This window comes from Nicotiana tabacum, chromosome 14 (genome assembly GCF_000715075.1).
Source record: "Nicotiana tabacum cultivar K326 chromosome 14, ASM71507v2, whole genome shotgun sequence".
In the NCBI taxonomy this organism is placed as follows: Eukaryota; Viridiplantae; Streptophyta; class Magnoliopsida; order Solanales; family Solanaceae; genus Nicotiana; species Nicotiana tabacum.
In genome coordinates, this window is record NC_134093.1 from 95,438,409 (window position 1) to 95,452,517 (window position 14,109).

The 14,109-nt window shown below is 32.3% G+C and overlaps 1 long non-coding RNA gene across 1 annotated transcript; it reads left to right on the forward strand.

Annotated features, from left to right (window-relative positions):
* The first annotated feature begins 9,797 nt into the window (after positions 1–9,797).
* LOC107771727 (uncharacterized) lies at positions 9,798–13,483 on the forward strand. Its single transcript, XR_001644869.2, has 3 exons — positions 9,798–10,003; positions 10,491–10,558; positions 13,188–13,483. It is a non-coding gene; the product is annotated as an uncharacterized LOC107771727 (long non-coding RNA).
* The last annotated feature ends 626 nt before the right edge of the window (positions 13,484–14,109 follow it).

Consider the following 14,109-nt stretch of genomic DNA (forward strand, 5'->3'; position numbering starts at 1 on the left):
GTAATATTGCCACTCCCGTCTTTATAAGATCTTTCTAAAACTTTTATAAAAAGTGATAAATATGTGGTTATAAACCAAGAAAAAAAATACATAATTTGATTATGTAAAGCACAAGTTTCATAAAACTCTTGTGAAATATTGTTTAAATCTTCCTTACTATAAGTATCAAAAAACCAAGTTTTAAACTGGTTCCATTTATCAGTAAAAAATTCTTATAAAATTCAATAGAAATCGTGCTGCATCTTTACACACAATTTCTACTAAAGTAGGTGATAAACCTGTTGAAAGGGTTAAGATTAACCCTAAAACAAATATTGTTCAGGATAGTGATAATATTTCTGATAAGGATATTCCTTCTGCGTCCGAAATAGATTTTGACCCCAATGATTCTTAATGATTCCACACCAAATTGATTTTAGTCCAGGGTCACAAGCTAGAGGTTATATTTAAAAAGAATTTTTTACTGATAAATAGTTCCATTTATAGTAAAAAAGAATTTTTTACTGATAAATTTGCATTCAGTTTGACGATAATAGTTCCACTTATAGTAGACAGTCATTTTCTAATAATAGAATGTTGCCTACTATTAGTTCTAGTTATAACAGACATTCCTTTACTAGTCGTAGACTGTTGCCTGATATTCAACACATTTCTCCTGTTGAACCAGTCTATGGACCAGCTAGAAATCGTGCTGCATCTTTACACACAATTTCTACTAAAGTAGGTGATAAACCTGTTGAAAGGATTAAGATTAACCCCAAAACAAATATTGTTCAGGATAGTGATAATATTTCTGATAAGGATATTCCTTCTGCGTCCGAAATGGATTTTGACCCCAATGATTCTTAATGATTCCACACCAAATTGATTTTAGTCCAGGGTCACAAGCTAGAGGTTATATTCAAAAAGAATTTTTTACTGTTAAATGGAACCAGTTTAAAACTTGGTTTTTTGATACTTATAGTAAGGAAGATTTAAACAATATTTCACAAGAGTTTTATGAAACTTGTGCTTTACATAATCAAATTATGTATTTTGTTCCTTGGTTTATAACCACATATTTACCACTTTTTATAAAAGTTTTGGAAAGATCTTATAAAGACGGGAGTGGCAATATTACTAAAGCCATTTACCCTCCTCAATCATCTTTTGTTTTACCTAATAATACAGGTATTACTTTTACTGCATTTCAAAAATTTATTGATGAAGATGTTGCTGCAGTCAGCATCGCAGAAATTAATAAATTAATTTCTCAAAATAATTATTTGAGTTTATATGTTAAAGTTTTGGGTGAAAACGTTAGTTTTCTTAATAAAAAACTTGATAATTTAACAGTCTTGATTAAGGAGATGAATACGAAAAAGACTTTGACTGATATTGCCTCTTCTTCAGGAAGCAAATCAGAACCTCAGATTGTTGTTACTCATATTCAAAGACCTCCTGATATTCAGGATTTTAAATTTAAATCTTTTGGAGACTTAGAAGAACTTCTTGATAAAAAGTTATCCGATTTGAATATCAAACCCATTGATTTATCAAATGATTTTGCTGATAAATTAGATTCTACTTTTGACTATAAAAAGGATGTTTTATCAGAGTTTAATAAACTCAGAAGTTACCCCAAAAAAAATAGTAAGTTTGCAGATAGCAGATATGCTGATAAACCTAGAATATTCTTGGATCTTCATCTCGATTGAATCCAAGAGCTCTTGACCATATAAGGTCTTTGTTTTGGGATCCTTCTTCATTAACTTGTCCCAAAAATTGTTGTATAAAGTCCTATATAAGCAGGGGACTTGTTCTTCAGTGAATCCGACTTCTGGATTCCATTTCTGTATCCAAGGGATAGAAAATTCCAGAAAGAAATATATTTAGTTAATTTTTTCTGGGTAGCAGATATGATCTGCGTGATATAAATCGTTAATAAAAGGAGAAATTTTTATCCATTCTTTGTATAACATGAGAAATGGATCTGGTAAAATCTTTATTGTTGGACCGTGGTATGACCACCAGTTTAGAAACCAATTAGGAACAGTTGTTGCAAATATCTTTGCACATACTTTTATAAACCAAGTATGTTTGTGTCTATCATTATTGTAGTATAATACTTTATCAAAAGCTTGGATATAATCCCAATAAATAAAATTCATTTTATTTTTGTTAAGGTTTATCTGCCTTTCCTTCATTGTGGATATACCCCAGTCTTCAACAGATATAATCTGTTTAATTATAATCTTCGAGAAGTTATAAACGTTCTCGTCTGTGCTATACCCAGAAAAGTGCTGAAAATCTGCACTTCCAGTACTGGTCAGTATCGTTTCATAGTAGGAACGGGTTTTGTATGACTCACCCGGATAATATAACCCATTTATTAAATACCTTTGGAATATCTTCCATGGTTCTTCTTTTCTCTGAATGTCAGAATTTTCTAAGAGAAATATCATTTCTCTTTTTGGCACTTTCTCGTATGACTTGATATCATCATTGTCATCTTTAGTAATGGAAGCAAAAGTATTACTTTGCTTAACAGAAGTATCTTTCTGTTTTTGAGCAGTCAAATATGCCTGCAAATGTGCGTATAACGGACTATCTTCTGGAATATCTTCCAGATGGACGGATGGTCCAATCGATGATTCTTCTCTGAGAGATATCCTCTCATTGACTAAACTCCTTCTTCCCATTTGTATAACTGGGGAGTTTGATGAGGATCTGTATGACAATCCCGAAGGTGATAACCTTCCTTTAGACTGTGGGGATGATCTTCCCCAACCTCTACCTCTTCCCCTACCCCAGGGGGTTCCATCCTGTAAATATTCACGAGATAAGAAATCTGGCAGAGAATTATCAATTCCCTTTTTATATTGTATTTCAAAATCAAAAGGGGCTAATTGAGCTTGCCATCTTGCAAATATCATTTTTGAGGCATCATGTTTAAAATCTTTATTAAACATATATTTAACAGATTGTGCGTCAGTTTTTATCAAAAACTTTTGATTGTATAAGTCGTCCTGAAATTTTAAAACACATTTTACTATGGTTAACATTTCATGTGCCACAGTAGCGTATTTTCTCTGGGCTTCAGACCATTTACCAGAGTAAAATCTAATCAGATATTCATGTTTATCATTGGGATTTATCTGTTTTAATATCCCTCCATAACCAATATTAGACGCATCAGTCTCTATAATGTTTTGCCATGTAGGATTAGCAAGGGTTAAGCAAGGTAAAGATTTAACACGTTGTTTAATATTTTTTACCAAAGTAGTGTGACTATCAGTCCAAGGGTTTTTATAATTCTTTTTTAACCTATCATATAAGGGGGCTAAATCACGTGACAGATCTTTATAAAAAGGTGAAATATAATTTAAACTTCCCAAAAATCTTTGTAACTGAGTTCTATCAGTAATAACATCGGGAAATTTTGAGGCAAAATCAATCGATCGTTGAATAGGAGTAATCTTCCCCTGACAAATATAATATCCTTGGAATCGAATGTTAGTTTGAAATAAGCTCATTTTTTGTTTTGAGATTACCAAACCATTTTGTATAACAATTCTTTTGAAAATATCTAAATGCTTAATATGCATTTCAAGTGTTTTGGAAAATACCAAAATGTCATCGATATATACAATGACGAAGTCTAGATAAGGGTTGAAAATATCATTCATAATTTTTTGGAATTCTGAAGGGGCATTTTTAAACCAAAAGGCATAACATTCCATTCATATTGCCCAAATGGAACATTAAAAGCAGTTCTATAAGTATGCTCTTTAAATATTTGAATCTGCCAATAACCAGATTTTAAATCAAATTTTGAAAATATATTGGCGTCATATAATCTAGACAATAAATCTCTTTTATTAGGAATAGGATACCTAACCCATTTCAAATATTTATTCAAGGGCTTATAATTAATGACTAATCTAGGAACACCACGTTCCTTTTCAGCTGCGTTATTAACATAAAAAGCTGTACAAGACCAAGGAGATTTTGAGGGTTTTATCAAACCCTTTGATAGCAGACTATCAATCTCTTTTTTGCAAAATTCTACCAATTCTGCATTCATCTGACAAGGTCGAAGATTTAGTAGGAATATCATCCTCAGTGAAATTATCTTCATATGGAAGAGTAACAATATGCCTTTTTCGATTCCAAAAAGCACTAGGATGCTCAGCACAAATATCAATAGCAATCTGCTCGGAAATCAATTTGATTTTTTCCTGTACTTTAGTAGAATTCAGAGTATCAAATATATTCATACTAAACATTTCTAATTGTAAAGAATCAACATGTTTTTGCTTCATATCAATTAAAGCATTAATATCTCTAGTTACTGGATCTGTAACAAAAGTATAACTTATCTCTTTATCCTTATAAGTAGCAGTAAAACCTTTCGAGTCTATGCTAGTAAAAGGATAAACGGCGTTAATAAACGGTGTTCCAAGTATAATTGGAGGGTATAACTGGTTTTTTACCAAGAAAAAGAAGTGAGGAATACAGACTTTATTCTGACAAATACCCGTATTAGAAAGTTTATACTTTATATCTAAAGCATGTCCGGATGCAGATCTAACCATATGAGTAGTTTTTTGAAAATATTTCGTAGGTACTAAACCTTCTTGAATGCAGCTAACATCTGCTTCACTATCAATCATGGCAATGTTTGTAATTGAGAAACTATTATTAATGAGAATAATACATTTGATGTACCATTTATGAGCAGTAATAATTTGCATCATTCCTAAAAACATATCATGTTTAGGATTAAAATTAATAGGTTTTTCTTCAATATCATTTTCAAAAATACCTTTGTTTTTATCATTAGATTTCTCAGCTGCAGAATTGATTTTCTCAATCTGAGTAATCCTATGATCACAAATTATTTGATTTTGTTTAAGAGATTTGATCTCTCGTTTTAAGTTATCAACTTCAATTTTTAAATCATCGAAAGAAGAATCTCTTGCTGGAGTTGCATTTTTGTTTAACAAACGGTTATTAACCTCTAGTAAGGAATAAGGCGGGGAATATTCAAATTCTTTTTCAAAAGGTTTTGCAAAACCAGAACTTGAATTAGAATTTGAACTAGCAGCCAAATTAATAATTTTTTCACGAAGTTTTTCATCATTAACTTCTTTTAAAAGTTCTATTACATTATCAGAAGTAATAGTTTTCATGTTTAGGTCTTGAAACTGTGATTGTAATTTATAAAATTCATCATCACAAGTACATGTATCACCTTTGCAAGTTGTACAAGTATTATCAATATTTTTATCACTATCAGATAAATCAAGCAAATCAATTTCAGCTTCGGATTCTGATTCAGAATAATAATCAGATTCCGATCCAGAAGTGTATAACAAACTATAAACCTTATCACGTAGTTCATCTTCTAGTCCTAAGGTTTTCAGCTTTTGAAGCTTACAATTTGGAGCTATATGGCCAAATTTACCACACTTATAACACTTAATGTCAGCAAGATCTCGCTTAGACCTATTTTTGGTAAATCTAGTAGACTTGCGATGTGCTTTCTTGGCTTCTCGTTCTTCTTTGGATCTATATCTAGATCTCTTTTTCCTATAAGGACTGTCTTGGTTGGGGTATCTATGATACTTATGTTTCTTTTTCCTATGAGTAGAAGTCTCGGGTAAACCGAACTGGGCGCAAAAGTCCCCTAACTGGTTTCTTTCTTTAAGCTTATCCATCTTAAGTTGTCTGGACAATCTTAATTCGTTGCACAGGTTTAATCCTTTCTGTGTGCAAATTCCTATTAATTTACCATAGGTATAGTCTGCGTAAGGAATTTCTCCATAACTACCTCTTAAAACCTTTCTAACTCTTTCGACAAATAAAGAGGGAAGGCCATCTATGAACTTAGCTTTCCAATGTTCAAACTTATTTTCTGGTAGTTCCATCACTCTACTCATAAAGGTGTCTTTATACCACCTAAACTCACTTAAAGTCTTACATCTAAGGCTATTAAGGAGAGTACGAACAGTTTCATTTTGGTTGGTAAATCTACCATTGAAGTGTTCTAATATAGTAAGAATAAGGGTATAAACGGCATCTTCTCTATTTGCCACTAGGGCCATGCCTAAGTTATCAAGTCCTTCGTCAACGGCTTTAGCGTTAATAACCATTGCCCTTTCGTCGACAGACAAATAATTGTCCCACCAGCCACGAAGTTGGCCAGTAAAACCTGCAACAATCATTCTGCAAATATTCCTATCTGTATTTTTTACACTTTTACAGATAGTTGCATACATAAGCATTCTATGTACTAGAATAGTTAACTGCCTATCAGTCAAACCATCAAGATTCCATTCGTAAATTTCGGAACCACTGTAAGACGTATTAGTCTGATTCCAATCACGTTCCTCTATTAAAACATCTTGAGGAGTAGGACGATTGTAATAATAAGTCTGCATTCTAGGTTTATCAGCATATCTGCTATCTGCAAACTTACTATTCTTTTTGGGGTAACTTCTGAGTTTATTAAACTCTGACAAAACATCCTTTTTATAGTCAAAAGTAGAATCTAATTTATCAGCAAAATCATTTGATAAATCAATGGGTTTGATATTCAAACCGGATAACTTTTTATCAAGAAGTTCTTCTAAGTCTCCAAAAGATTTAAATTTAAAATTCTGAATATCAGGAGGTCTTTGAATATGAGTAACAACAATCTGAGGTTCTGATTTACTTCCTGAAGAAGAGGCAATATCAGTCAAAGTCTTTTTCGTATTCATCTCCGTAATCAAGACTGTTAAATTATCAAGTTTTTTATTAAGAAAACTAACGTTTTCACCCAAAACTTTAACATATAAACTCAAATAATTATTTTAAAAAATTAATTTATTAATTTCTGCGATGCTGACTGCAGCAACATCTTCATCAATAAATTTTTGAAATGCAGTAAAAGTAATACCTGTATTATTAGGTAAAACAAAAGATGATTGAGGAGGGTAAATGGCTTTAGTAATATTGCCACTCCCGTCTTTATAAGATCTTTCCAAAACTTTTATAAAAAGTGATAAATATGTGGTTATAAACCAAGGAACAAAATACATAATTTGATTATGTAAAGCACAAGTTTCATAAAACTCTTGTGAAATATTGTTTAAATCTTCCTTACTATAAGTATCAAAAAACCAAGTTTTAAACTGGTTCCATTTATCAGTAAAAAATTCTTTTTGAATATAACCTCTAGCTTGTGACCCTGGACTAAAATCAATTTGGTGTGGAATCATTAAGAATCATTGGGGTCAAAATCCATTTCGGACGCAGAAGGAATATCCTTATCAGAAATATTATCACTATCCTGAACAATATTTATTTTGGGGTTAATCTTAATCCTTTCAACAGGTTTATCACCTACTTTAGTAGAAATTGTGTGTAAAGATGCAGCACGATTTCTAGCTGGTCCATAGACTGGTTCAACAGGAGAAATGTGTTGAATATCAGGCAACAGTCTACGACTAGTAAAGGAATGTCTGTTATAACTAGAACTAATAGTAGGCAACAGTCTATTATTAGAAAATGACTGTCTACTATAAGTGGAACTATTATCGTCAAACTGAATGCAAATCCTACCATCCGGATTTTGAGTAATATGAGAATACTCAGTATTACTAACAGTATCAGTTATCTGACTGGGGGATATAACCGAATCCAAAGTCCATGTGGTTGGAAAATTAATTTCTTCCCACTTAATAGGTCTTCTCGTGGTGACCTTAGACTTTGCAAAATTCGTTTCCACTAGAATAGTCTGATCAGATGTATCATATAATTTACATCTGGGGTTTATCGTAGATAGTAATTTAAAATATATTCTATACGATAAACATATCAGTTCAGAACCAGGCGCATAATTATAACCATGCGTTTTCACATTTAATGTTAATGCACCAAGTATATTAACATCAGATAAAGATAATTGCAAATTGGGTTGAGTATTAAAATATACTGGGCCATAGGCGACAGTAGATTCAATAGAACCCATCAGAGACTGTCTAAAATTCAAATTTCTGGCATCTCTGAGAGCAGCCAAAAATGTCTCTGGTAACCCTTTAAGGGTTAAAGGCTTAAAAGCAATTTGAACCATACCAATATGCAAATAATTATACTGGTGTTTATAAACATCTACATCATGCTTGTTTAACAAACGAATAGTCTGTTCAGACGAATTTAAAGCTAAAGATTGCTCAGTTGTTTTAACAAGTTGTTTAGAAGAGAGTTTATCAAACCATCCATAATCATAGATTGTTCTAATAGGGACTTTAGGAATAGTCCATTTGTTTAACAAATCAAGGTTTTGAGGTATATCTACCTCTTCCAATCTAGTATTTTTCATACTAGTTTCTCCTAAATCCATATTTCAGAAACATATCTATGTCGAATATTTCATATCTATCTTATATATACCATGAAAGTACCTAGGCTCTGATACCATTTTAACAGGATCAAGTGGCGGGCGGTAATCCGCCATGCCTTCTCAATTAAATTAAAACAGAAATCACCGTTTGACCGGAAACTGGACTTGTTTCACACCTCACATCTGGCTTTTATATGCCTGGAAGGTTTCCACCAATTAAAGATTTCTATTTTAACATATTTGAGAATTCTTAGTTTAGCTAATTCAGTATCCTTATATTTAAAGACTGGCGGTAATCCGCACAATCAGTAAGGATATAAGAATTGAAATATACTTGAATTTTTTATATATATATATATATATATATATATATATATATATATATATATATATATATATCTTAAGATGTATATATAGTATATCTTAAGATGTATACTATCGAATATGACTTATATACTATGTATATATAGTATAGTGTGTGTATATATATATATATATATCTTAAGATGTTTATATAGTATATAAATCGAATATAGCTTATATATCTTAAGATGTATATATAGTATAGTATAGTATAGTATATATATATATATATATATATATATATATATATATATATATATATATATAATATATTATATATATACTATAATATACTATATATATACTATAATATATATACATAGTTTATAAGTCATATTCGATAGTATACATCTTAAGATATACTATATATACATCTTACTATATATATATATAGCTTATATATCTTAAGATGTATATATATCTTAAGATCTACTATACTATACTATATATATATAGTATATCTTAAGATGTATATATAGTATATTTTAAGATGTATACTATGTATATATATATTTTAAGATGTATATATAGTATATAAATCGAATATAGCTTATATATCTTTATTACTATTTTTTTTCTCTAACTTCTATAAAAAAAAATTTAAAAATACAAAGTTTCTGTTGGGCCCGTTTAGGCCTGTTTGGGCCCACTTAACCCGGGACCGTTAGTTCGTGGTCCCGGTCCTGAGCCGGTTCCAGCAATAAGCCCGCGAAGTCCGGGACCGTTTAAGACCGGACCGCATAGAACCGGCCCACTTAGGACCGGACCCGTGAAGCCCACTTAAGACCGGGCCCGACCCACTTGCCAGCCTTATTACGGGGTATAAAGTTTAAGTATGTTCTTGAAAAAAGAGTACTACTTCAAGAGGTGATCACTAAAAAAATCGGAGTAATTACGGCTGACATATTACGGCGGCTTCCAAGAACCGCCACAAAATTGAACATAAAATGATGTTGTTTAAGTCGCCATTATTTAGCATTATTATAACGACGGTTTAACCTATATTATGCGGTTTGAACCGCCGTTAATTCTTCAAAGTATTTATATTTTCCCCTCAATACATTTTAGTATTTCCCACTTATTATATTTGGGTCTCCCTCCAGTTTTTTGCAACTCCCGCATTTAGGTCTCTCACATCCCTCCAAAATCCCAAATCCCTCTTTCCCCAATCGATCACAGCTTCTTCCTCTCTCTCTCTCTCTCTCTCTCATAAATCTCTATTTCTATTTCTACGGCTAATTGAAAGAAAAGAAATTCAAATCAGAACAAGTAAGTTTCCAACTCTCTCTATAGTCAGAACTTGTTTAGCACGAGCAGCTTCAGTAATCTCTTGGTAAAGACGCAGATTTGGTACCAAAAGCTTTTTGTTAGGGTTCTGTGTTTTTCTCCAATGTTTATCTTCTCTTTCTCTTTATTAGGGTTCATGCATGTTTGGAAGTTTAGCGATTTTCCCCAATTCATGTTCTAATTTTTTTCTCAGTTCGATAATCGATGATTCATTCTGTCAATTGAAAGCGATTAAAGATATAATGAAAACGAAGAGTAAAAGTATTGTTGTCTGCATTACTGTCATTGAAAGCGATTAGAAGATATTCATTATGTCAATCGATTGTGTTAATTTTTGTAACTTTTCTGTTCAATATTTGTTTAAATTTTTTCTGCTCTGTTTGGTATTTGGATTGCATGCACTTAATTTTGACATTTTTAATTATTGTTCTGCTAATATTAACCTAAATATTATATATGGCCTTGATAGGTAGCCGAGGGATCTAAAACAACTGGCGAAGCTATTGGGATCGAGGTTGACAAAAAAATATTTGATAGGTATAGCTCTTGTCAGTTAACTTTATCCTTTCGTTTGAGCAATCTTCTTTTTTTAAAGGTATATTATTCTTTCTTAGTATTGAGTTACTTCCTAATAGTGTGAATTTGTAATTAGATGTTGGATTTTTATATGTTTTAACCTATAACTTACGAAAACTAAGTTGAAGATATAGATAGTTCTCGCAACAAAGTAAAGATTAGTGCTTAATCTTTTTTATAAGTTCTCTTAAGGTAGATAACATAATTACATGATAAAAATGTGTATATACAGAGTATCAAACAGAGTGCATTGTTGATCTAACTTTTGCTGCAGATGTTTGCCCATGGGCTATATTGTTGACCTAACTTGTTTTAGGCAGATTAATACCTTTTTTATATCTGTTTAACTGTTTATATAGAGATAGTAAGCATTGATTTAACTAGAATTCAAGAAGTTCTTGTGCATGTTACCTTACTATCAGTGAAATAGGCGTTTACTCCTATGATTTTTTTTGTCAAGTCTGCAGTCTTTGCTAATGTCCACACATGCTAGTCTGTTCTATGTATGTACTTGTGTGTATTTGCTAGAGGAAAAAGTACTTATATTCTCTTATTGTCTTGTGCCGGTGGTTGATAGTTTTTAAGTAAAAATATTATATGTTTAATTTAGTTACAAGTCTGTCCAGTGAACTAAGCAGACCAGTTATTTAGTTTTTTATTGTAACTGCCCATTCTGCGATGCTAATATTGAAAAGGTTGTACCTTTATGGCTGTATTTCTTACTACTATATCTTTGTCTTTCCCACTTTTTATCACTGCATGTCTCAATATTTTAGAGCTCTTGTGTAAACCAAAGCAGCCATAACATAGTAAAATGTCATTGTTGTCACCTTTGAATATTGTTACAAAAACTATATTTTAAGAATCACTTCGTTTTTTTTATTTGGCAATACAGAGTGACATGTAATCCGGAGTGACTTATACATATAAAGTAGCTTACATATATTTTCACTTACTAGGACTAAGTTGAAGATATAGAAAACTTTTAGATGGTAGTTCTAACATGCTTTATTTTTTGTTTTTCCCTGAATAAGTTGTATCCTGTTTTTGTTTTTCTTTGTTTGTTTCTTGCTTTGGTTTTTCTTTACATATTCTTTAGAAGATATGAATTAAATTTTTTATTTTGATATTGTGATGTTATCTTGTGTCTTCCTTTCTATAGCCATGCGAATTGATAAGTCTTGGATTAGCAAACCGAATGTAGTTTTAACACGTGGCAAAGAAGAAATGTAGTTGAAGAGCACTTGATTTGTAAGCCTTTTCAAAAAAACTATAAATTTTGGTATTGGCATGGTGAAGAATCAAATGCAACTATGCATCAGACTTCTCAGAACACACATGTAATAGAGGATATTTTAGAGCCCCAAGATCCAATGGAAATCATGATAAATGATGCATTTGGGTTTGCCAGGAACAATATCAATGAGCTTGGTGTATCTTCTAATTATATGAATAGAGAAGTGGTCTTTTCGACAATACTCACCAAAGGATTAGCTTAGCTCTATATGTTGCTATATGGCTGCTAGTAGTCGCTGGGATTTTAGGGCCTGACAAGTAAAGGATACCATAATTCACTATGGAAATTTTCTCTTCTGCCAATTGAATAGACCTTTATGTGGGTTGTCTTGAGCTTCACTGCTCTTTATTGCAAGTACAAAGGCAGTTTGAAATTCCCATTGTTGTCAGAACATCAATGGTATAATCCCAGGTTGGATGCTGTGAATGTCCCTTAAAAGCAATCTTGATGGTCATATCTTGCAAATCTGCTACCCCTGCTCTTGCCTTCCTCTGTTTTGTTGCTATTAGGGGTGTTACTTTTCCCTTTTTTGGTTTTGGTCAAAGATCACAGAATGAAAGAAAGTTATTGAGAAGAAGAGTAGAGAGTAGAATCACAGAACAGAAAATTAGTAGATGATCCCAATCTCTTGGTTAATCAAAGAGAGTGTAGCCATAAAACATTTAACTGTATGAATGCAACACGCTAATAAAAATTGACTTGTCTATACAATTATGTACCAGTGTTTATCCTTATTAATGTTAGCAAGAGAAGTGAGAAACACCAAGAAATGGAAACCCTGCTTTGTTAGCTGATAAGATCTGTTCATCAAATTACCTTTTCATTTCGCTTCCTTTTTAGGTTCAGATAGAAACCTACATCTCTTTTTTCTTTTAGCTGATAAGACCAGTTTCTGAAAGGAAATAACTAACTTGTGCTGCTTCTATCACATTAGAAATCTAGTTATTCCAGACAAGGTTCTCTTCCATATAATGTTTATATGGAATTATACTATCTGAAGTAACTAGGAATTCTGATCTTCAGGAGTCATTGCTCCCTGAAGAAGAACCTGCATGTATACTCTTGTTGATGTTGTTCAGCAATTTCTTGGATCTGTTTCTTTTGTGCTTAGATGTGAAACTTGAATTGCATTATTCCCTTAGTTTGACCGTCTTTCGAACATTAATTTATTTTGAGATTTTCCAGTCTAGTTTGTCGGTTTATCGAGTTAATGTTTTGCTGCTATTTTTAGGAGTACAAGGTTTTAATAGAATTAGTCCTCTCAATTTACTTATTGACTGTATATTTTTTCAGGCGCCAGATTTAGGAAGTGATGCACCGTCACCAGTTGATCCAAGAAGATCTTTAGATGAAAGTAATAATGATTATCGTCCAAGTGCCAATTAGTAATTATTATTATTAGGATCAACTGACTTTTTTGGGTATTATTGTTGAAGAATGTAATTGTCACGACTCGGCATTTCCACCGTCGGGACCGTGATGGAGCCTAACATTTCACTTGCTAGGAAAGCCAACGTTGTAATAATTTATCTTTTTTAACAATTTAAATTTAATTAATGAAGAAGAACTGATTTAACTGCAATAATCTAAATATAAATGCGAAAGCTAAAACCGTAAAAAAACATCTGCTACAAATTCCTGAACCCGATGTCACAAGTGCACGATCTTCTAGAGTAATACATACAAGAGTCTAAAATAAATACAAAGTTGTCTGTATGAAAATACAGAGCTAAATAAAAATAAATACGGGGACTTCAGGAGCTGCGCGCGCTGAGCAGCTGTATCTCAAGTCTCAGTCTCTGCAGGCTGTCCAATCTGAGCTCTTTAGTAGCCACCGCTGGGACCGACTTCAAAATTTGCACAGTGTGCAGAGTGTAGTATCAGTACAACCGACCCCATGTATTGGTAAGTGCTGAGCCTAACCTCGACGAAGCAGTGACGAGGCTAAGGCGGATCACCTACACTACAACCTGAACGCATTATATAATAATAATAGAAAATGGGAATACTGTCCAGAATTAAAAGCCAACTGAAAATAATAACCTCAACCTCAAGCCAGTGTCGTCCAGAATTACAAATCTTTAAGTGCAAAAGAGAATACCGTAAAGCTAACACAGCTCAGGGAAACATAAACACATAGGTTGTTGCGGCGCGCAACCCGATCCCACAGTACATCTCATACTCCTCCCTTATTTCCTTATAATAACATAAACAA